The 24,412-nt window shown below is 47.3% G+C and overlaps 1 protein-coding gene across 1 annotated transcript in view; it reads left to right on the forward strand.

Annotated features, from left to right (window-relative positions):
- The window catches only part of LOC142302403 (plexin-B2-like), a 38,610-nt gene that overhangs the window by 5,415 nt on the left and 8,783 nt on the right, over positions 1-24,412 (forward strand). The window lies entirely within an intron of this gene.

A 24,412-nucleotide genomic window follows, 5' to 3' on the forward strand; every position in this document is an offset into this window, starting at 1 on the left:
ACATCGGAGTGCCACACAAGGTTTTCATGTAAAATCTTTCATGTATTAATCTCAAAAAGTAACATGCACCAGCTCTATCTCACTATTGGGTATGTGCCCTTAACATTTCCGCCATGAAAATTCATTTTGGTGTCATTTTGGAAGGTTTTCTGGTGAGTCCGTAAAAATAGCGTAAAACTTGGACAAAATTGTTCACAGCTGTGACTTTTGAGTGATAAATGCTTCAAGGGGTCTTCCCCATGCTGATGCCATGTCATCCATGTCATTTGAGCACTCTTCTGAGACTTTTGTGACATTTTTAGGGTTTCTACATGCTGCCGGGGGGTCATTTCACAAAAATACTCGGGTCTCCCATAGGATAACATTGGGCTCGGTGCTCGGGCCGAGTACACGAGTATCTTGGGAGGCTCGGCCCGAGCTTCGAGCACCCGAGCTTTTTAGTACTCGCTCATCACTAGTGCCCAATACTGCGTTCTGATTAGGCGGCCGGCCTAGAAGGCAACTTTGTATCACTTCATCCCTTGTCCCTTTTTGAGCCTTGCTTTGAGTATAGAACCTGCGACTACACCCGGATTCATTCGTACTTTGTTCCCGGTTGCTTGCTTGCTTTTCGGATCGAAGCTGCATCTGCACCTGGATTCATCCCTCTTTCGTTCCCGAGTATTTGCTTACTGTTCTCAGCGCCAACCAATCGGTGCAGAGGGGGTGCGGAAAAGGTGACGCAACTACACGCCTACGTGTCACTCTTTAAGTTCTCATCTAGGTCGTTAACGAGATCGTTGGTAGGTGTCAAACATACAGATCCATCCTGCCCAGTAGGACTCCCAACGAGCCAAAAATAGCCCAGGTCATTCAGCAACGACCAACGATCTCACAGCAGGGGCGGATCGTTGGTACGTGTCAAACATAACAAGATCGCTGGTGAAGTCGTTGTTTCATCACAGAAACTGTGACTTAGCAACGATGTCGTTAACAATCTCATTATGTGTGAAAGTGGCCTTTAGCTGCTGATATCATTCCTGTAAAATCAAAATCCCTCAGCAATTGGTTTCCAAAGCAGTTCTTCTGATCACTGCTCTCACTGTGCTGGTTTATCAAAGGACCTGTTATCTGTTGATAACAGTATAGACTTCAGAACAAGCATTCACAGACATTAATGTATTACAGTAGCATAAGGTCTGCAGTAAGACAAAGCTACTGAAGCAGAACTGTTGTTCAAGTAGGAGAGCCTATCCCCAGCAGCAAGGAAGTGAAAGAGTGGAGAGCTGTTTGCTACTCAAGACCTATCTTGAGAATAAACCTTTAACCCCTTCACAACCTATCGGTATGTCTTAAGTCGTGTCTGTCACTCTAATGCAGGCTTGCGCGGTGAGCTCGCATGGTTCCCTTCAGTCTACATGTGCAGCTAACAGTCGTGCCTGTTAACTAGTTGAATCCTGCTATTAATCTCTGACAGCAGGATTTAACGCTCACCAGTAGGGAGGGCGTCATTGCCCGCAACCCATCTGCTACCCTGTGACGTGATCATAGTGTGCCGATGGATTGTCATGACAGCCGGGGGGGCAGCTGGTGACCCCTGTCAGTGTCATGACATTCCTGTGTACACCGGCTGAGCGCCGACGTTCACAGGAGATCAGCACTTTTGGAAGAAAGGAAGGAAAAATGGAAAATCTTCTTGTAGTAAAGGGTTTTCCGAAATTCATCTCAAAATCTAAAAAAAAAAACAAAAAACCAATATATCTGTAATGTTTGTAAGTAGTTCAGCCTTCTGCTTGCGTCTGCACTGTGGTATGTTGCTCGTCTCGGACGCTCTTTATCCCCGTAATATCCTCTAGTACATTGATCCTCTTAGCCCCTTTACCGTACCATGGTACAGGATGTATTGGCTCCTATCTCCACCATATACACCACCTGTTTCACTTATACTGCAGAAGGAGATTATATAGAAGAGTTATATCACTTCTCAGGCCATCTACAGCAGGTGAAATAAGTATGGAACACGTCAAACATTTTCTATGTGAATATATCTCTAAAGGGGTCTATTGATGTGAATTTCTCACCAAATGTTGGTAACAACCATTCAAGTCACAAAGGCAAAGAAATCAAACCATTGTGTAATAATGAGAAATGACACAGAGAAAAAAGTTTTGAATGCATGAAGAGACGTGCAAGAAACCATGGAAAGTCATGACACCCTCTGAAATCTATCAGTAATTAGAAAACAATTTTGCCACCTAGTGAAAAATAACAGCTGTTTCAACTAATGGACTATAATAGGTGTCTCATTATCAAGAAGCCTCTTATGAGTAAAATTAGTGCATTGTCTCAAGACCTTTGCCACTTTATTACTGTAAAACATACTAATGGCATTGGTTGGAGAAGAATTTCTAAACTACTGAAGTGTCCAGTGAGCACTGTTGTAGCCAGAAAGAAAATCTTTCACCATAATCAAGCCACAACCAGATGCTCTAAGATTTCAGTTAGAAGAGTGAAAAATAATTGAGAAGAGTTGTCCAAGAGCCAAGAACAACCTGTGGAGAGCTACAGAAAGAACAGGAATCAGCAGGTACATTTGTTTTATAGAAAACGATAATTAAAGGGGTGGTTCACCCATTTTTTTTTTTCCCCAATGATTCTCACTTACCATTGTCTGCATCTTCTGCATTGGCTTCCGTTTCCATTTCTGGCACTGAGCGGCGCTATGCTGCACGCTCAGTGCCGGTCACATGACCCCCTGGAGCTGTGGCCGCCGGCATCCTCTGACGTCCCAGCATTTCCGGGCTCTCAAACAAGACGGGTACGTCACAGGATGCCGGCGCCACTCAGATTGAGTGACAGGGCTGTGGGCGGTGACTACCGCACGTCACAGCTCAGCATCGAGGGGAGGATCCGGAGGACGTCTGTGTGGAGCCGGCTAGAGCCCTGCAGATGGTGAGGCTGAGGCACGGGGCGCCAGTGTGCAGTGCAGGGGGGGGGTCTTCAGCTGAATCCCCCCCTGCACGTAAGTATGTGATCACACTGTCCACCCGCCCGCTCTGCTGCGATGTCAGGAGAGCGGCCGGTGTCGGGCAGTGTGATCATCTGCTTCTCCCAGCAGCAAGACACTGACAGGCATGTCACCGCTGTGCTCTGCCATCTGTCCTGCTGCATGGGACCAACTGTCTGCACTCTGTCACCTGCACCACAAGTCACAGAGTGGAGTCAGTTGGTGACAGAGCACCTCTGCCCCCCCCCTCTTCTTTCCCCACTCTCTTCTCCCCCCCTCTCTCTCTTCTCCCCCCCCCTCTCTCTCCCCTCCCTCTCTTCTCCCCCCCTCCCTCTCTTCTCCCCCCGCTCGCTCTCTTCTCCCCCCGCTCCCTCTCTTCTCCCCCCCTCTCTCTCTTCTCCCCCCCCTCTCTCTTCTCCCCCTCTCTCTCTTCTCCCCCCCTCTTTCTCCCCCCTCTCTCTCTTCTCCCCCTCTCTCTTCTCCCCCCCTCGCTCTCTTCTCCCCCCTCGCTCTCTTCTCCCCCCCTCGCTCTCTTCTCCTCCCCGCTCGCTCTTTCCCCCCGCTCGCTCTCTTTCCCCCCCGCTCGCTCTTTCCCCCCCGCTCGCTCTCTTTCCCCCCCGCTCGCTCTTTCCCCCCCCGCTCGCTCTTTCCCCCCCGCTCGCTCTTTCCCCCCCGCTCGCTCTCTTCCCCCCCTGCTCGCTCTCTTTCCCCCCCCCCGCTCGCTCTCTTTTCTCCCCCCCTCTCTCTCGTCTCCCCCCCTCTCTCTCGTCTCCCCCCCTCTCTCTCGTCTCCCCCCCCTCTCTCTCGTCTCCCCCCCTCTCTCTCGTCTCCCCCCCTCTCTCTCGTCTCCCCCCTCTCTCTCGTCTCCCCCCCCTCTCTCTTCTCCCCCCCCGCTCGCTCTCTTCTCCCCCCCCCGCTCGCTCTCTTCCCCCCCCCCCCCGCTTGCTCTCTATTCCTCGCTCTCTCCTGGCATGGTCAGTACAGAAATCTCTCCATCGTGGAGGGGTGAGAGGGAGTAATAAACATGGAGTCCCTACTGTGTCTGTGTATTTATTTCTAATAAAGTATTTTTCTCTGTGTGATGTCTTTTTTTTTTTTTTTTTTAAACCCTTTGTTGGAGATTTTTAATGGCCAGGTTAAACTTGGCCTGATATTAAGAATCTCGGGCTTTATACCAGCTGGTAACACATAGCTGGTATTAACCCCTTATTACCCAGCGTGCCACCTGCCACCAGGGCCACATGGATACAGCGCCTGAAGATGGCGCTTCTATGAAAGCGCCATTTTCTGGGGCAGCTGTGGACTGCAATTCGCAGTGGGGGGCCCAGAAAGTTTGGGCACCCTGCACTGTGGATTCCAATCCCCAGCTGCCTAGTTGTACCTGGCTGGACTCAAAAATTTGGCGAAGCCCACATAATTTTTTTTTTTTTTAATTATTTCATGAAATTCATGAAAAAAAAGGGCTTCTCTATATTTTTGGTTCCCAGCCGGGTACAACTAGGCAGCTGGGGGTTGGGGGCAGCCCGTAGCTGCCTGCTGTACCTGGCTAGCATACAAAAATATGGCGAAGCCCACGTCATTTTCTTAAAAACGTTTTCAGGGAAAAACCTTTATAACAAAAAAAAATGCTTCCCTGCATTTCTATTGCCAGTGAAAGTAACACCAAGCAGCGGGGGCTAGCAGCCAGTAGCTGCTTTGGTTACCCTTAGCAATAGAAAATGCAGCGGGAGCCCACAAACAATGTGATTTTTTTTGTTTTTTTATTTTTAATGAATTATTTTTAAAAAAAATCGGCATGGGCTTCGCCCATCGAGCACCAGAGCATTTTACTGCTCAATTCATCCCAAGTAATCAGATGACTCCAGTGTCGGCCGATTACTTGTTCTGTGTCCCCCTGCATCCATCGCAGCGTGTACGGGCTGTGAGGTCAGCGGAGTGGAGACAGTGACATGCTCTGCTCTGACATAGTGTGCTGCATGTCACTATCTTTCTCCACTCTGGCACTTGTTGTGCAGGTGACCGGATGCTACATGTCACTAACTGTCTCCACTATGGGACTTGTTGTGCAGGTGAGAGTGTATACAGTTGGTACTATGCAGCAGAAATCACAGAGTGGGGCAGTTAGTGACATGTATCATCCGGTCACCTGCACAACAAGTCCCAGAGTGGAGACAGTGACATGCTCTGCTCTGACACGTAGTGTGCTGCATGTCACTATCTTTCACCACTCTGGGACTTGTTGTGCAGGTGACCGGATGATACATGTCACTAACTGCCCCACTCTGAGACTTGTTCAGGTGAGAGTGTATACAGTTGGAACAATGCAGCAGAAGTCACAGAGTGGAGCAAGTTAGTGACATGTATCATCCGGTCACCTGCACAACAAGTCCCAGAGTGGATACAGTGACATGCAGCACACTATGTGTCAGATCAGAGCATGTCACCAACTTGCTCTGCTCTGTCACCTGCGGTGCTGCATGTCACGTTTTTGCCGCGATTTGGTGCCTTTTTTGCTGCGTTTTTGCTCACTGCGTTTTTAATCAGTGCACAATGCCATTAAAGATTGTTGATGAAAAAAATAAAAAAGGTCTGATGTCATTTCCTTATTCAAAATGTTCATTGTATGCAGGAGAGCAGACAGCAGCTGCAGAACTACAAGGCTCAGCATCCTCCATCCAGGACTGTATGCAGTTTTTTACCCAAAAAGAAAAAAAAAATGACATGGGCTTCGCCATATTTTTTGTATGCTAGCCGGGTACAGCAGGCAGGTACGGGCTGCCCCCAACCCCCAGCTGCCTATTTGTACCCGGCTGGGAACCAAAAATATAGAGAAGCACTTTTTTTTTTTTTTAATTATTTCATGAATTTCATGAAATAATTTTAAAAAAAATGACGTAAGCTTCGCCTAATTTTAGTGTCCAGCCGGGTACAACTAGGCAGCTGGGGATTGGAATCCACAGTGAAGGGTGCCCAAGCTTTCTGGGCACCCCCACTGCGAATTGCAGTCCGCAGCCACCCCGGAAAATGGCGCTTTCATAGAAGCGACATCTTCTGGCGCTGTATCCAACTCTTCCAGCTGCCCTGATGCCGGGTGGCTAGCTAGGTAATAATGGAGTTAGGGCTAGCTGTATATTATCAGCTAGCCCTAAGCCCGAAATTCATGGTGTCACGCCAATATTAGACATGGCCACCATGAATTTCTAGTAATGATAAAAAAAAAACACAACACACAGAAAAATATTTTTATTAGAAATAAAACACAACACAATTAGTGACTCCATCTTTATTGAAATAAAGAACCCCCCTCCGCAGTAATCCTGGGTTAGGGTCCTGCGCCGTCCAATCCGGATCCAATATCATCTGATCGGTTTGCTGGAAGGCAAAGCGATCAGATGATGTGTCAGGTTAAACTACGTGAATCACATGACACATCAGCTGATTGTATAAAAGCCGATTATACAATCAGCTGAAGCATCAGTGCAAAAAAAAAAAAATAAATAAAATACTCACGTCTGTGCTGATTACCGGCAGCTCCTGCAGCGGAGTCTGATCCTGCCCCATCACTGCAGGAGCTGCCGGTAATCAGCTGATGAAGTCCCCTGACGGCAGGATCAGCTGATAGCCGGCCGGGCGCGAAAAAGCCGGTGAGACTACGATCAGCTGATGCGTCAGGTGACTGCATCAGGTGATCCACGGCCAGGTCCTGCAAGCTTCGTGCGTGCCCCGGGGAGACTGCACACAGCCGAAGCGGCGCTACCGAGACAGGGGCTGGAAGCAGGCATGGCACCGGGACCCTGCAGACAGGTGAGTATGACATACACACACACATACACACTCACACACACACTGTATATACACACACACTGTATATACGCGCACACATACACACACACTGTATATACACACACACACTGTATATACGCGCACACATACACACACACTGTATATACGCACACACACTGTATATACGCGCACACATACACATACACTGTATATACGCGCACACACACTTTCTTCCCCTGGCTGTGCAGAACTGCTGTATCTGTGATTGATCTCAGTGCATCCACAGGGAAGAGGCAGGGAGGAGGGTTTGGGTGGGAGCAGAGTGGGTGTATTAGACACAATGGGTGTGTTAGATAAGCTAGACACCGCCCTAGAGCCACAAAGAGTTCTGGGACTTGTAGGAACTGAACACAGGAAGTCAGAGGAGAGATTAACCCCATCAGAGCTGGAGCCAGCAATGAGCATGTACTGCTAGTGCACAATAAAAGGTAATTTTGCTGAAAAAACATAATAGATGTGTTGAGGGGCACATATTAGCAAGATTTATCAGAAAAAAAAAAATCAGTTTTGGTAACTGGACAACTTCTTTAATGCACTGAACCTCTATGGCCTGTATGCACGCTAACCATGCAAGACTCCATTGCTGAACAAAAAGCATGTCAAAGTTCATTTTAAAGTTTGCTCAACAACATTTAGACGAGTGTGTGCAATACTGGGATAACGTAGTCTAGTCAGATGAGACCAAAATTGAATTCTTTGGATGCCATTATTATTGCGCCATTTATTCCATGGCGCTTTACATGTGAAAAGGAGTATACACAGTATGGACAAGTACAATAATCATAACAAAACAAGGCACAGACTGGTACAGGAGGAAAGAGGACCCTGCCCGCGAGGGCTCACAGTCCACAAGGGATGAGTGAGGATACAGTAGGTGGGGGTACAGATGGTCGTGCGGCGCTATAGCGGACTGAGGGGTTACGGCAGGTTGTCGGAAGAGGTGGGTCTTCAGGTTCCTTTCGAAGCTTCACACCATGTTTTGGATGCCAAAAGCCACAGCATATCACCCCAAAAACACCATACCAACAGTGAAGTTTAGAGGTGGGGACATCAGTGTCGGGCTGTTTTTCAGCATATGGCACTGGCAAATGTCATGTAATTAACCCCTTCACACCCGGCCGATTTTCCGTTTTGTTTTTGGTTTTTTTGCTCCCCTTCTTCCAAGAGCCGTAGCTTTATTTTTCCGTCAATCTTGGCATATGAGGGCTTGTTTTTTGTGGGGCGAGTTTTACTTTTAAATGAAACCATGACTTTTACCATATAGTGTACTTAACCCCTTCACGACCATGGACGGATATATCCGTCATGGAGCGTGTCCCGTTACGCCCCGCCCCCTGCTGCGGGCAGTCGGCGTTGATCGGCGCACACATCAGCTGCTTTCAACAGCTGACGTGTGCCTGCATGTTACGAGTGGAATCGCATTCCACCCGTAACATTAACCCCTTACATCTCGCTGCCAAAGTCTGGCAGTGAGATGTATATACACGCGGTAAAGATTTTCACTTACCGCCGCCCCTACCGGAAGTCATGTGAGTGATCACGTGATTTTCGGTGGTTGCCATGATAGCACAGGGTCATGTAATGACGCCTGCAGCTATGAGGTTTCACTTTCGTTTTCACCCGGCCTGGAGGCCAGGGAAGCAGGAAGTGACTGTATCTGCTGTTTACAGCTGTATAGCTGTGATCAGCAGATAGATGAGAGTGATCAGATTGCTGATCACTATAGCCCCCTAGGGGGAGACTAGTAAAATAAAAAAAAATAAATAAAAAAAGTTTTAAACAAAAAAAACCCTAAAAGTTCAAATCGCCCCCTTTTCCCCCCATTGAAAATTAAAGGGTTAAAAAATAAATAAATATACACATATTTGGTATCGCCGCTTTCAGAAATGCCCGATCTATCAAAATATAAAATCAATTAAACTGATTGGAATTTTTTTGCCACTACGCCGTTTACCAAACGCCAAAATTACGTTTTTTGGTCACCGCAAGTTTTACGCAAAATGCAATAACAGGCGATCAAAACGTAGCATCTGCGCAAAAATGGTACCATTATAAACGTCAGTTCGAGACACAAAAAATAAGCCATCACTGAGCCATAGATCCCAAAAAATGAGAACTCTACGGGTTTCGGAAAATGGCGCAAAACGTACGCCACTTTTATTGGACACGCTTGTGAATTTTTTTTAAGCCCTTACATACAAGTAAACCTATACATGTTTGGTGTCTACAAACTCGCACCGACCTCAGGCATCATAACCACATATCAGTTTTACCATATAGTGAACGCCGTGAATAAAACATCCTAAAAACTATTGTGCCATCACACTTTTTTTTGCAGTTTTTCCACACTTGGAATTTTTTTACTGTTTTCCAGTACACCATATGGTAAAACGTATGGTTTAATTTAAAAGTACAACTTGTCCCGCAAAAAACAAGCCCTCATATGGCAAGATTGACGTAAAAATAAATAAGTTACGGCTCTTGGAAGAAGGGGAGCAAAAAACAAAAACACAGAAAGTGCCCCGTGGCTGAAGGGGTTAAAAAGGCAAAAAAATTCCAAGTGCGGAAAAAGTGTAAATACATGATTGATTTTCAGATGTTTTATTCACCGTGTTCACTCTATGGTAAAACTGATGTCAGTGTGATGCCTCAGGTTGGTACAAGTTTGTAAACACCAAACATACAGTGTGTCTATCCATATCCTGTCCACCGCCATTAACTTGAGAACGGCGGCAGCTATAGGCATAGAAGGGGTGTTTAGGTATTGTAATGTAGCCATGCGCTACGCAATGAAACCATCTATAGCGCCACGTGGTGGAAAACAAGGGAGTTAGCATTTTTATCTTGAAAACGGAACGAGATAGAGGAAAAAAGTGAATTAAAAAATTGTAGGGGCATCATCAATTCAATACGAATCGACACCTTGTATATAGAAATGCTATATGAAACCCATGCCCCCCCCAAAAACAATGAATGCTGGTCACGCATATGTCTCTCATTTAACTTTGATGCTCAAAGTGGCCACCGTCAGCTGCAATGCACATCTGGACTCTGGACAGCAAGCATACTGTATCTTGCTGCACGTTGTGCAATATGGTAGGTGACACGTTTACACAAACCTCTGTGATAAGTCGTCGTAGGTCCTGAAATGTTGCTGGAGGGGTCGCATAAACCTGCTGTTTGTTGTGACCTCACAAAAAGAAGTCCAATGGGGTCAGGTCAGGCGAGCGTGGAGGCCACTCCACGCAGCCACCATACCCAATGACTTGTAGGAAGGTCTCCATGAGGTATCGCTTCACGTCCGCAGCGTTGTGAGTTTTACATGTTCTAATCATAGCATTTCTGTATGCAAGGTGTCGATTCGTATTGCATTGATGATGCCCTACAACTTTGTAATTCACTTTTTTTCCTCTATCTCGTTCCGTTTTCAAGATAAAAATGCTAACTCCGTTGTTTTCCACCAGGTGGCGCTATAGGTGATTTCATTGCGTAGCGCATGGATACTTTACTATACCTAGACACCACTTCTATGCCTATAGCTGCCGCCGTTCTCAAGTTAATGGCGGTGGACAGGATATGGGCAGACACACTGTATATAGGTTTACTTTTATCTAAGGAATTTAAAAAAAAATCAGGTTTGTCCAAACACACTTTTGATGCCACTTTCCGCGACCCGTAGCGTTCTCATTTTTTGGGATTATGGCTCTGGGATGGCTTACTTTTTGCGTTTTGAGCTGATGTTTTTAATGGTACAATTTTTGCACAGATGCTACGTTTTGGTCACCTGTTATTGCATTTTGACCAAAAATTTGTGGTGGCCAAAAACGTAACTTTGGTGTTTGGATATTTTTTTTACCGCTACGCCGTTTACCGATCAGATTAATCAATTTTATATTTTGATTTGGTATTTCTGAACGCGGCGATACCAACTATGTGTTTTTTGTTGTTTTTTTAACCTTTTAATTTTCATTGGGGGAAAGGGGGGTGATTTGAACTTAGATTATTTTTTTTTTATTATTTTTTATTTTACTAGTCCCCATTAGGGGACTATAAGGATCAGGAGTCTGATCGCTCATTTATTTCTGTTGATCACAGTTGTGATTACCAGAAATACCTCTTGTCACTGGCAGCAGCCGGCCAAGTGAAACAGGAAGTGACTCATGCTAGCTACAGGAGTCCCTCACATAACCCTGTGCTACCATTACAAGCATTTGCTCACAGTTATCACGTCACTGTGACTGCGATGGAGCCGGGTAAGTGGAGATTTACCGCGGCGGGGGTTTAATTGGCTCTGTCACATTTTGACAGCGCCATTTAATGGGTTAACAGGCAATGGTGGAACATGGATCCATTCGTGCCTGCGAGGCACACGTCAGCTGTACAAATCGGCTGACCTGCGCGGATCCCCGCCGGCAACCGGCGGGGATTACACCGACCGCTTAGGACATAGTTTGGGGTTGAAGGGATGATGAATGGAAAAATGTACTGAGATAATCTTGATAAAAATCTGTTGCCATCTTACCAGAATGATGAAGATGAGAGAAGGGTGGACATTTCAGCAAGACAATGATCCCAAACACACAGCCAAGAAAATATCAATTGGTGTCAGAAAATGAAGCTTCTAGAATGGTCAAGCCAAGGACCTGACCTGAATCCAATAGAAAATGTATGGAAGGAACAAAGCTGAGAATTCATTGAAGTAGCCAATGTAACCTTCAGGATTTGAAGAGAGGGAATTTTTTGAAAATTGGGCCAAAATCACACTTGAGCAATGCATGCCCCTAGTTTCTCCATACAGGAGATGTCTTAAAGCTGTGATCACCAACAAATGCTTTTGTACAAAGTTTTGGATGTCAGTAAGCATGTTCAGTACTTTACCCCTGTGTCATTTTTCATTTTTGCACATCACTTAATTTATTGACAATATGGTTTGATTTTTATTTGCCTGTGTGGATTAAATGGGTTGTTACCGACTTCTGGTGGGAAACTAAATGTCAATAGCGCCTTTAGAAATATATATATATATATATATATATATATATATATATATATATATATATATATATATATATATATATATATATATATATATATATATATATATATATATAATATATATATATATATACACAGTACATGCCAAAAGTTTGGACACATCCTCTCATTCACAGCGTTTTCTTTATTTTCATAAATATATATATATATATATATATATAAATATATATATATATATATATATATATTTATATATATATATATATATATATATATTTATATATATATATATATATATATAATATAAATATATATATATATATATATATATATAAATATATATATATATATATATATATATATATATATATATATATAAATATATATATATATATATATATATATATTAGGCCAATATTTTTTGCGTTTATTTGTGAAAATTTCGAAAATTTTGCAATTTTCAAACTTTGAAAATGTATGCTTATAAATCTGAGAGATATGTCACACAAAATAGTTACTAAATAAAATTTCCCACTTGTCTACTTTACATCAGAGCAATTTTCAAAACATTTTTTTTTTTTTCGTTAGGATGTTAGAAGGGGTCAAAGTTCATCAGCAATTTCTCATTTTTCCAACAAAATTTACAAAATAATATTTTCATGGACCACATCACATTTGAAGTGACTTTGAGAGGCCGAGGTGACAAAATACCCAAAAGAGACCCTATTCTAAAAACTGCACCCTTCACACTGCTCAAAACCACATCCAAGAAGTTTATTAACATAGGGCAGCACGGTGGCTCAGTAGTTAGCACTGCAGTCTTGCAGCACTGGGGTCCTGGGTTCAAATCCCACCAAGGACACCATCTGCAAGGAGTTTGTATGTTCTCCCCGTGTTTGCGTGGGTTTCCTCTGGGTGCTCCAGTTTCCTACCACACTCCAAAAACATACTGATAGAGACTCTAGATTGTGAGCCCCAATGTGTACAGTGTTACTATTGTACATAAAGCGCTGTGGAATTAACAGCGCTATATAAATGAATAAATATTATGATTATTAACCCTTTTAAGTGCTTCACAGGAACCAAAGCAATGTGGAAGGAAAAAATGAAAATTTTACTTTTTAACACAAAAATATTACTTTAGCCATAAAATTTTCATTTTCACAAGAGGGAAAAGAGAAAATGCACGATACAATCTAATGTGCATTTTCTCCTGAGTAATTGTTTGAGCACACGGCAGAGGTTGGAAGGGAAGGAGCGCCATTTGAATTTTTGAACGCAAAATTAGCTGCACTCATTAGCGGACGCCATGTCGGGATTGAAGACCCCCTGAGGTGCCTAAACAATGGAGCTCCCCCACAAGTGACCCATTTTGGAAACTAGAGCCCTCAAATAATTTTTCTAGATGTTTGGTGAGCACTTTGAACCCCTGGGGGCTTCACGGAAGTTTATAACGTTGAGTCATGAAAAGAAAAACATTTTTTTTTACCACAATTGTTGCTTCAGCTAGGTAGCTTTTTTTTCACAAGGGTATCAGGAAAAAATGCACCATAAAATTTATCGAGCATTTTTTCCTGAGTACGAGGATACCTCATGTGGTGGAAAGTAATTGTTTGGGCGCATGGCGAGGCTTAGAAGGAGAAGGAGCGCCATTTGACAGCAAAATTGGTTGGAATCATTAGCTGATGTAATGTTGCATTTGGAGACCCCCTGAGGTGCCTAAACAATGGAGCTCCCCCACAAGTGACCCCATTTTGAAAACTAGACCCCTCAAGGAATTTATCTAGATGTTTGGTGAGCCCCTTGTAACCCCAGGGGCTCCACAGAAGTTGATAATGTTGAGCCATGAATACAATTTTTTTTTTTTACCACAAAACTGTTATCTGAACCAGGTAGCTTTTTTTTCACAAGGGTATCAGGAACAAATGCATCATAAAACGTATTTTGCAATTTCTCCTGAGTACGCAGATACCTCATATGTGGAGGAAAGTAATTGTTTGGGCGCATGGCGGGACTCAGGAGAGGAGCAGCACTATTTGACAGCAAAATTGGTTGGAGTCATTAGCGGACGCCATGTCACGTTTGGAGAACCCCTATGGTGCCTAAACAGTAGAGCTCCCCCACAAATGACCCCATTTTGGAACTAGACCCCTCAAGAAATTTATCTAGATGTTTGGTGAGCCCCTTGTAATCCCAGGGGCTCCACAGAAGTTGATAACGTTGAACCGTGAAAATTGTTTTATTTTTTTTTCCTTTATCATTCCTATGGGAGACCCAGACATTGGGTGTATAGCTTCTGCCTCCGGAGGACACACAAACTACTACACTAAAAAGTGTAGCTCCTCCCTCTGAGCATATACACCCCCTGAATAACCAGATCTAGCCAGTTCATTGCTTTGTGTTCAGGAGGCATACATCCACACATGCATTCTCATCTGATTTTTCATTTTGGAAAGTTTTTGAAGAAAAGTGGGTCCAAGCCTGGACTCCCGGCATGTCCCTTCTCACCCCACTGTGTCGGCGGTGTTGTTAAGGTTGATTCCAAGGCTGGAGCCTTACATGCCGCGCTCCTTCACCATCCCTCGGGCTCTGGCTTGAAGTGGGAGCCAGCACGGTTCTCCTTGCTTTGCAGGAGGCCGGTCTCCATCCGCAGCCTTTCAGGATCCTGCTGGACGGAGCACTCATCCCCAGGGACTTGGAACCCTGCGTCTCAGCAAGCTAAGTATCTGAGACGTTTATATTCGGGGGGTCCCTTGTACTTTATTGTTGGGGAGAGTGTGCTGTGTAACTGTTCTGACATTTCCGGCTGGTTCTCTGGTTGTCACCTGAGAACCGCGCCGATGGGGCCTGCGCACCGGCCGCATCGCTTAAATTTAGGCCCCGGCTTCGCCGGAGGCCTACTTTCGATTTCGCTGCCCTTGCATGTCAATCATGCAGAGGGACAGTGCGGCTCCGCCCAGCGGCCGTTCGGCACAGGGGAGGGACACTCCTCTCTGAGTACATGTCCCCTCCCCTGTAAATCTCCTTGGCCCTCCAGATCCCGCTCTCAGAGCAGGTCCCGCCCCCTCTCCTCGCTCCGGCGCCATTTTATCAGCGTTTCTCTCTGCGATCGGCGCTGGCTGCAGCATCCCTGCTAAGCTGCTTGGGGGTCCGGGCTGTGGGATCTGGAGGGCACACAAACGGTCTGGTAAGCCACAACCTCCGGTTGTGGACCTGCTTATATACTCTCTGGGGGTCATTCTGGCTCAGAGCCCCCACTTCAGCAGCATGTCTCACACGAGGAGCAAGGCTGCAAGGCTGTACTCAATATGCACTGCATGTAAGCTCGTGCTGCCTGAACCGAGCACATATCCACATTGTGATGCCTGCTCTAACCTGACAATGCCTCAGCCTGGAATCGCACCCACAGTGGTCCCTCCGGCTGCTTCGGCTCCGGTGGCTGAACCCCCGGCTTGGGTAGAATCCTTCTCTAGGTCAATCTCCCAGTCTTTTGCCGACTCCATGGGACAGCTGTCCCGGACTTTGCTGAACATGCATCAGCCCCCTTCTCAGGGCGCCTCTGCTGCTAGGGCTCTCTCAGCGGAGCTCACAGAGGATTCTTCATCTGGTCCCAGACCCCGTCCTCCTAAGAGGAGACGCAGGGCTCCCTCTCCTTCCTCGTCCCGCGGCTCTGATTCAAGAGCTGACTCGCAGGACGAGGAGGATGCCGTTACTGGGGGCTCGGAGGCTACCTCCATGTGCCCCATTGATCTGTCCGAAAGTGACTCAGATGTTAGTGATTTGATTGCGTCCATTAATTCTGTACTGGACCTCAATCCGCCAGTATCAGAGGAGCAACCCTCTCTGGCAGAAAAGCACCAGTTTACCTTGCCTAAGAGGACAAGGAGTGTGTTCTTTAACCACTCCAGTTTTCAGGCCACTGTGACCAAGCCTAGGGCCTGTCCTGACAAACGCTTCCCAAAGCATGGTTCTGATGACCGTTTTCCCTTTCCACCTGAGGTGGTCAAGGAGTGGGCTCATTCCCCAAAGGTAGACCCTCCGGCGTCTAGACTCTCAGCCCGGACAGTTGTATCAGTGGCTGATGGCACCTCTCTTAAGGATTCCACTGACCGCCAGGTTGACCTTCTGGCCAAATCTGTATTTGAGGCGGCAGGGGCCTCGTTCTCCCCATCTTTTGCAGCAGTGTGGGCTCTCAAAGCCATCTCTGCTTCTCTAGAGGAGATGCATTCCCTCACCAGGGAATCTATGTCCGAAATGGTTGCCTTAACTTCCCAAGCTTCAGCTTTTTCATCCTATGCCATGTCTGCCATGCTGGAGGCTTCTCACCGCACTGCGGTGGCTTCGGCTAATTCCCTCGCTATCCGCAGGATCTTGTGGCTTCGAGAGTGCAAGGCAGATGCTTCTTCAAAGAAGTACCTTGCTGGGCTCCCTTTTGCTGGATCCAGGCTATTCGGTGAACAACTGGATGAAATTATTAAGGAAGCTACTGGCGGGAAGAGTACTTCCATGCCACAAACTAAAACCAGGAAACCTGCCCAGGGTAGGAACCAGTCGAAATTTCGTTCCTTTCGTTCCTCCAACTGGTCGTCTTCTAAGCCCTCGGCCTCGTCCACTAACTCAGCCAAGGACCAAAAACCGAACTGGCGCACAAAGGCGCGTCCACAGAAGACCGCAGGAGCTGCTGCCACTAAGGCAGCCTCCTCTTGACTATCTGGCCGCGCCAGCAACGTCCTTGGTCGGTGGCAGGCTCTCCCACTTTGGCGACGTGTGGTTTCAACACGTCTCCGATCAGTGGGTGCGGGATATCATCTCCCACGGCTACAGGATAGAATTCTCTTCCAGCCCGCCAAACAGATTTTTTTCTGTCAACTCCCCCCTGCTCCAAGGCCGCCGCCTTCTCTCAGGCCTTGGCATCCTTGCAGGCCAACGGAGTAATTGTACCGGTTTCCGCCCGGGAACGGTTCAGAGGTTTCTACTCAAATCTCTTCCTAGTCCCCAAAAAGGACGGTTCCTTCCGGCCCATCCTGGATCTCAAGCTTCTCAACAAGCATGTTCAGGTGCGGCATTTTCGCATGGAGTCTCTGCGATCAGTCATTGCCTCAATGACCCAAGGAGATTTCCTGGCATCCATCGACATCAGAGATGCCTATCTGCATGTGCCAATTGCAGTTTCACACCAGCGTTGGCTACGTTTTGCAATCGGAGAGGAACATTTCCAATTCGTGGCTCTCCCCTTCGGGTTAGCCACGGCCCCTCGAGTATTCACCAAGGTCATGGCAGCAGTGGTTGCGGTTCTGCACCTCCAGGGGTTGGCAGTGATTCCTTACCTGGACGACCTTCTAGTCAAGGCTTCATCCAGCGCAGACTGTCAGCGGAGTGTCTCGCTCACGCTCGCCACTCTAGTCCAATTCGGGTGGCTTGTCAATCTGCCCAAATCCACTCTGACTCCGACCCAGAGGCTCACGTACCTAGGGATGCAATTCGAGACTCTGCCGGCACTTGTGAAGCTGCCCTTAGTCAAACAGCAGTCCCTCCATCTGGCGGTGCGCTCTCTGCTGAGGCCCCACCATCATTCCATCAGGCACCTAATGCAGGTGCTGGGTCAGATGGTGGTGTCAATGGAGGCGGTTCCCTTTGCCCAGTTCCATCTGCGTCCTCTGCAGCTGGACATTCTCCGCTGTTGGGACAAGCGGACTTCCTCCTTGCACAGGTTAGTGGCTCTGTCGCCACAGACCAGGGGCTCCCTTCAGTGGTGGCTTCGGCCCCTCTCTCTGTCTCAGGGACGCTCCTTCCTGGCCCCGTCCTGGGTGATCCTCACCACGGATGCCAGTCTATCCGGCTGGGGAGCGGTATATCTCCACCACAGAGCGCAGGGCACTTGGACTCTGTCCGAATCAGCCCTCTCGATCAATGTGCTGGAAACCAGAGCTGTGCTTCTAGCTCTCTTAGCCTTTCACCACCTGTTGGCGGGCAAGCACATCCGAGTCCAGTCAGACAACGCGACAGCGGTTGCCTACATCAATCACCAAGGCGGGACACGCAGCCGCCTGGCAATGTTGGAGGTTCAACGCATCCTTCAATGGGCGGAGGACTCCAAGTCCACCATATCCGCAGTCCACATCCCAGGCGTGGAAAACTGGGAAGCAGGTTATCTCAGCCGTCAAACCGTGGACAGTGGCGAGTGGTCCCTGCATCCGGCAGTGTTTCGGTCAATCTGCCGCAAGTGGGGCACTCCGGACGTGGATCTAATGGCATCCCGGCACAACAACAAGGTTCCAGTTTACGTGGCTCGCTCCCACGATCCTCAGGCCTTTGCAGCGGACGCTCTGGTTCAAGATTGGTCCCAGTTTCGTCTGTCCTACGTGTTTCCCCCTCTAGCTCTCTTGCCCAGAGTTCTGCGCAAGATCAGAATGGAGGGCCGTCGGGTCATCCTCATTGCTCCGGACTGACCCAGGCGAGCTTGGTACCCAGACCTGCTCCATCTGTCCGTAGAGGTGCCGTGGCATCTCCCGGACCGTCCAGACCTTCTCTCACAAGGTCCGTTTTTCTGCCAGAATTCTGCGGCTCTCAGATTGACGGCGTGGCTCTTGAGTCCTGGATCTTGACGACTTCTGGTATTCCTCCTGAAGTCATTCCACTATGACTCGGGCTCGGAAGTCTTCCTCGGCCAAGATCTATCACAGGACCTGGAGAATTTTCCTGTCCTGGTGTCGCTCTTCCGGCCATGCTCCTTGGCCTTTTTCCTTGCCGACCCTTCTGTCTTTTCTACAGTCCGGTCTGCAGCTAGGACTATCCCTCAATTCCCTCAAGGGACAAGTCTCGGCTCTGTCAGTGTTGTTCCAGCGGCGTATCGCCCGGCTGGCTCAGGTGCGCACCTTCATGCAGGGCGCGTCTCACATCATTCCGCCTTACCGGCGGCCCTTGGATCCCTGGGACCTCAATCTGGTCCTCACGGCCTTGCAGAAACCCCCCTTTGAGCCTCTTAGGGAGGTTTCTTTGTCTCGTCTTTCACAGAAAGTGGTCTTTCTAGTGGCCATAACTTCCCTCAGGAGAGTCTCTGATTTGGCTGCGCTCTCTTCGGAGTCACCTTTTTTGGTTTTTCATCAAGACAAGGTGGTTCTCCGTCCGACTCCGGACTTTCTCCCTAAGGTGGTTTCTCCTTTCCACCTTAACCAGGACATTTCCCTGCCTTCCTTTTGTCCGGCTCCTGTTCATCGCTTTGAAAAAGCGTTGCATACTCTGGATCTGGTGCGGGCGCTCCGGATCTGTGTGTCTCGCACCGCTGTTCTTAGGCGGTGCACCTCTCTTTTTGTGCTAACCACAGGTCGGCGTAAGGGCCTCTCGGCTTCTAAGCCGACCTTAGCTCGTTGGATTAAGTCGGCCATTTCCGTTGCCTACTAGTGTACTCAGGTGCCTCCCCCGCCGGGGATCAAGGCACACTCGACCAGAGCTGTCGGTGCCTCTTGGGCTTTCAGGCACCAGGCTACGGCTCAGCAGGTCTGTCAGGCTGCCACTTGGACTAGTCTGCATACCTTTTCAAAGCACTACCAAGTGCATGCTCATGCTTCGGCAGATGCGAGCTTGGGCAGACGCATCCTTCAGGCGGCTGTCGCCCATTTGTGAAGTTAGGTTCCGCCTACTTCTCAGTTTTCTGTTTATTCCCACCCATGGACTGCTTTGAGACGTCCCAATGTCTGGGTCTCCCATAGGAACGATAAAGAAAAAGAGAATTTTGTTTACTTACCGTAAATTCTTTTTCTTATAGTTCCGTATTGGGAGACCCAGCGCCCTCCCTGTTGCCTGTTGGCAGTTTCTTGTTCCGCGTGTTATCACCGGCTGTTGTTGTAGACAGAGGCTCCGGTTGTTCCGGTTCTTGCTCTATCTCTACTTGTGGGTGGCTATTCTCCTTCAGCTTTTGCACTAAACTGGCTAGATCTGGTTATCCAGGGGGTGTATATGCTCAGAGGGAGGAGCTACACTTTTTAGTGTAGTACTTTGTGTGTCCTCCGGAGGCAGAAGCTATACACCCAATGTCTGGGTCTCCCAATACGGAACTATAAGAAAAAGAATTTACGGTAAGTAAACAAAATTCTCTTTTTTTTACCACAAAATTTTTGCTTCAACCAGGTAGCTTTTTTTTTCTTACAACGGTACCAGGAAAAAATGCACCATAAAATTTATTGTGCAATTTTTCCCGAGTACGCAGATACCTCATATGTGGTGGAAAGTAATTGGGCACATGGCAGGACTTGGAAGAGAAGAAACACCATTTGACTTTTCAAACGCACAGACGCTGTGCACTGATCGGCTGCTGCAGGACGCACGGTTGGATGAGATACAAAAAGCGTCAGGGATACGGGAAAAAAAAGTCACGCCAAAAATTGAACAGTGATGCCGATCCGTTATCGGCATCCCTGATCAGCGCTCGTCCACTGCAGGATGCACACACGGATGAGATGCGAAATAACGCAAAATACGGACAAAAAAAAAAAAAAAAAAGTCACGCCGAAAATTGACCACGAATGCAGATCCGTCATCTGCATCCCTGATCTGCGCTCGGCGGGATGCACGGACTTATGAGGTATAAAAATAAACACGGGATACAGAAAAAGTTATACTCACAGTACCCAGAGGATTAGCAGGACGATCACTGACCAGAGGAACTGCAGGAGGAATACAAGGCAGCGAGATGGACAGCTTTACAGGAGCAGCAGGCAGGAGGTTGAACAGCTTATCAGAACACCCAGGAAGGACCCAGCGATGGAGACAGATTTGATCGGGCCAGTGAAGACCTCGGACGACCCGGTGAAGGCAGGTAAGAGGACTTCAGGGAGAGGGAGAGTGGAGGGGGAGGAGGAGACCGGAGAAGAAGCTGCAGAAGCAGAATAGAGATCACGGGGGAGGCAGGCAGATCGTGGGGGGAGCAGATCGGGATGTCGGGGGGAAGATCGGGGCGTGGGGGTTCAGATCGCGGGGGGAACACGAGCAGGGGCCATCACGGGAGGACGCAGGGGCCATCAGGAGGAGCAATACTCACATGGAGCGGCGACCGGGCGGCAGCAGCAGCATGGTACTACAAGTACCAGCTGGTTGCACGCTGCAGACATGTTGGGGGAGGCTCCCCAGACCAACACAGGCCTGGGAAGGGTGGTCACCTGCAGATCAGACCGCCCTACTGCACACTGATTGGAGCGATTGCGTGTCATAGCACGATCACTCCAATCAGTGCTGCAGAGGCTGGGGGGGCCACATGTTAGAGCTCCAGCAATGATCTGCTACAGCTGCTGCGGCACCTCATAGCAGGATCTCACAGTATTGCACTGATTCAGGCATAGTTCGCAGTGATTTTGGCTAAAACAATGTGGTTGGCGATTCAGATTTGAACAGCCAGTCACAACGATCGTCGATGGGGGGGGTGTCGATGCCACCCCCCCTGGGGTCAAGCAAAGGTCCCCTGCTGTAAGAAACAGCAGGGGACATCATTTGAAAGCCATTGCTATGGCCACAGCAATCAAATGAACTTTAGGCAGTAAAGTTACATCCCTGGTCGTTAAGTCACATTAAAATAGGACATATTTTACTGCCCGCGGTCGTGAAGGGGTTAACACATGTGGAATGAACTACTTAACTAAAAAGTGTGAAACAACTGAAAATATGTCTTATATTCTAGGTTCTTCAAAGTAGCCACCTTTTGCGTTAATTACTACTTTGCACACTCTTGGCATTCTCTTGATGAGCTTCAAGAGGTAGTCACCGGAAATGGTCTTCCAACAGTCTTGAAGGAGTTCCCAGAGATGCTTAGCACGTGTTGGCCCTTTTGCCTTCACTATGCGGTCCAGCTCTCCCTAAACCATCTCGATTGGAATCAGATCTGGTGACTGTGGAGGCCAGGTCATCTGGCGTAGCACCCAATCACTCTCCTTCTTAGTCAAATAGCCCTTGCACAGCCTGGAGGTGTGTGTGGGGTCATTGTCCTGTTGAAAAATAAATGACGGTCCAACTAAACGCAAACCGATGGAATAGCATGCCGCTGCAAGATGCTGTGGTAGCCATGCTGGTTCAGTATGCCTTCAATTTTGAATAAATCCCCAACCGTGTCACCAGCAAAGCACCCCCACACCATCACACCTCCTCCTCCTCCATGGTTCACAGTGGGAACCAGGCATGTAGAGTCCATCCGTTCACCTTTTCTGCGTCTCACAAAGACACGGAGGTTGGATCCAAAGATCTCAAATTTGGACTCATCAGACCAAAGCACAGATTTCCACTGGTCTAATGTCCATTCCTTGTGTTCTTTAGCCCAAACAAGTCTCTTCTGCTTGTTGCCTGTCCTTAGCAGGGGTTTCCTAGCAGCTATTTTACCATGGAGGCCTGCTGCACAAAGTCTCCTTTTAACAGTTGTTCTAGAGATGTGTCTGCTGCTAGAACTCTGTGTGTCATTGACCTGGTCTCTAATCTGAGCTGCTGTTGACCTGCAATTTCTGAGGCTGGTGACTCTTGGTCTTCCTTTCCTGGGGCGGTCTTCATGTGAGCCAGTTTCTTTGTAGCGTTTGATGGTTTTTGAAACTGCACTTAGGGACACTTTCAAAGTTTCCCCAATTTTTCGGACTGACTGATCTTCATTTCTTAAAGTAATGATGGCCACTCATTTTTCTTTACCTAGCTGCTTTTTTCTTGCCATTATACAAATTCTAACAGTTTATTCAGTAGGACTATCAACTGTGTATACACCAGACTTCTGCACAACACAACTGATGGTCCCAACGCCATTTATAAGGCAAGAAATCCCACTTATTAACCTTCGTCAGGCTGCATAATTTTACAACGTTAACATTATCTCGGAAGGGGGTGGAGATATTTTATTGAAATTTGGCCAATATATTCTGGACCAAAACTGCAGAGATGTCACGAAATTTCAGCCCTCTACGGCTTTTGGAAAAAAAAATGTATTGCAAGTTTAAAACGTAATAGTTACAATTGTACCTATTCAGCCGGACAAAGGTTAAACCTGACAGGGCACACCTGTGAAGTGAGAACCATTTCCGGTGACTACCTCTTGAAGCTCATTAAGCGAATACCAAGAGTTTGCAAAGCAGTAATCAAAGCAAAAGGTGGCTACTTGGAAGAACCTAGCCTTCAATGTAAATCTACAATTTTCAGAGTCATGAAAATAAAGAAAACTCTTTGAATGAGGTGTGTCCAAACTTTTGGTCTGTACTGTAGATATATTTATTTTGAAAATTGGTGATGTGTGGAATACTTATTTCATCCTCCTACAGTATATCAATCCACAGCCCTACTATGTACAACCTCCTCCTGTAGTGTATCACTCCTCTCAAGCGCACCATATACTACTTCCTTCTGCAGTTTATTTTATCACTCGTTTGCCTCCACGTACAGCCTCCTCCAGCAGTATATCACACCACTAGTGATAAGTGTACCAGGAATGTAAAAGTCCGGATCCGTGTGGGTTCAAAAGTATCCGAGCACTGATCCAGGGCCCGGAGTTTTCAGGGAACTCTGGGTAACGATCCTGGTTCTGCAACTCTGGTAATTAAAAAACAAACAAAAGGGGAAAACAGGCTCATTATACTTACCGAGTCTCTCGCGCGGCTGTACACTGCTTCTGAGCCGCTCATACTACTTCTGGGGCCGCTCTTTAACCTGATTTATATGCACTGCTTCCCCCGCCCACCGGCAGTCCCCGCATCTCTGGTTGCAGTCAGACGCGCCCCCACCCTGTGTGACAGCGTGCATGACTGCTTTCAATCAGAGACACTGTTGGTGGGTGTCTTTATTACTGTAAAAAATTGGATCCCCCCATATTGTGGTACTCAACACAGATAAAGCATACGGCTACAGACTGCAGCCCCCATGTATGTGCTTATCTTGGCTGTGTATCAAAATATAAGAGGGACTGCATGCTGATTGTTTGTTTGTGTTTTAATTATTTAATTTTAAAAAAAACATGCGATCCTCCCAATATTGATACTTAACCATGATAAAGCCAACAGCTGGAGACTGGTATTCTCAGGCTGGGGAGACCAATGCTTATTGGGCCCCCCAAGCCTAAAAATAGCAGCCTGCAGCCCCCAGGATTGTTGATGCAACAATCCCAGAACTTTACCTGGCTCATCCCGGTTGCCCTGGTGCAGGGGTAATAAGGGGTTAATAACAGCTCACAGCTGCCACTAAACCCTAGATAATGGGAGGTGTCTGACATCCCCCATTACTAAACTGTAAGTGAAAAGAAATAAACACAAATACCGAAAAATCTTTTATTTGAAGAAAAAAAAACAAAAACACCCTTTTTCACCCCTTTATTAACTTCCAAAACACCCAGGTCCGTAATCCATACGAGGTCCCACTACGATTCTGGCTCTGCTACTTTACTGAAGACACAGCGCGTGGGCATAGAACATGACCACTCACTCTGAGCTTCAGGCATCGACTGAGCTGCAGCGATGATGTCACTCAGGTTATTTACAGTCACAACTGGAGGTTCCCACGTTCCTCCACCTGTGACTTCCGTATATGTACAACATCCTTCCTATCCTGCAGTGTATCGCTCCACTTATTCCACTACAT

Source organism: Anomaloglossus baeobatrachus, chromosome 4 (genome assembly GCF_048569485.1).
Source record: "Anomaloglossus baeobatrachus isolate aAnoBae1 chromosome 4, aAnoBae1.hap1, whole genome shotgun sequence".
NCBI lineage: Eukaryota > Metazoa > Chordata > Amphibia > Anura > Aromobatidae > Anomaloglossus > Anomaloglossus baeobatrachus.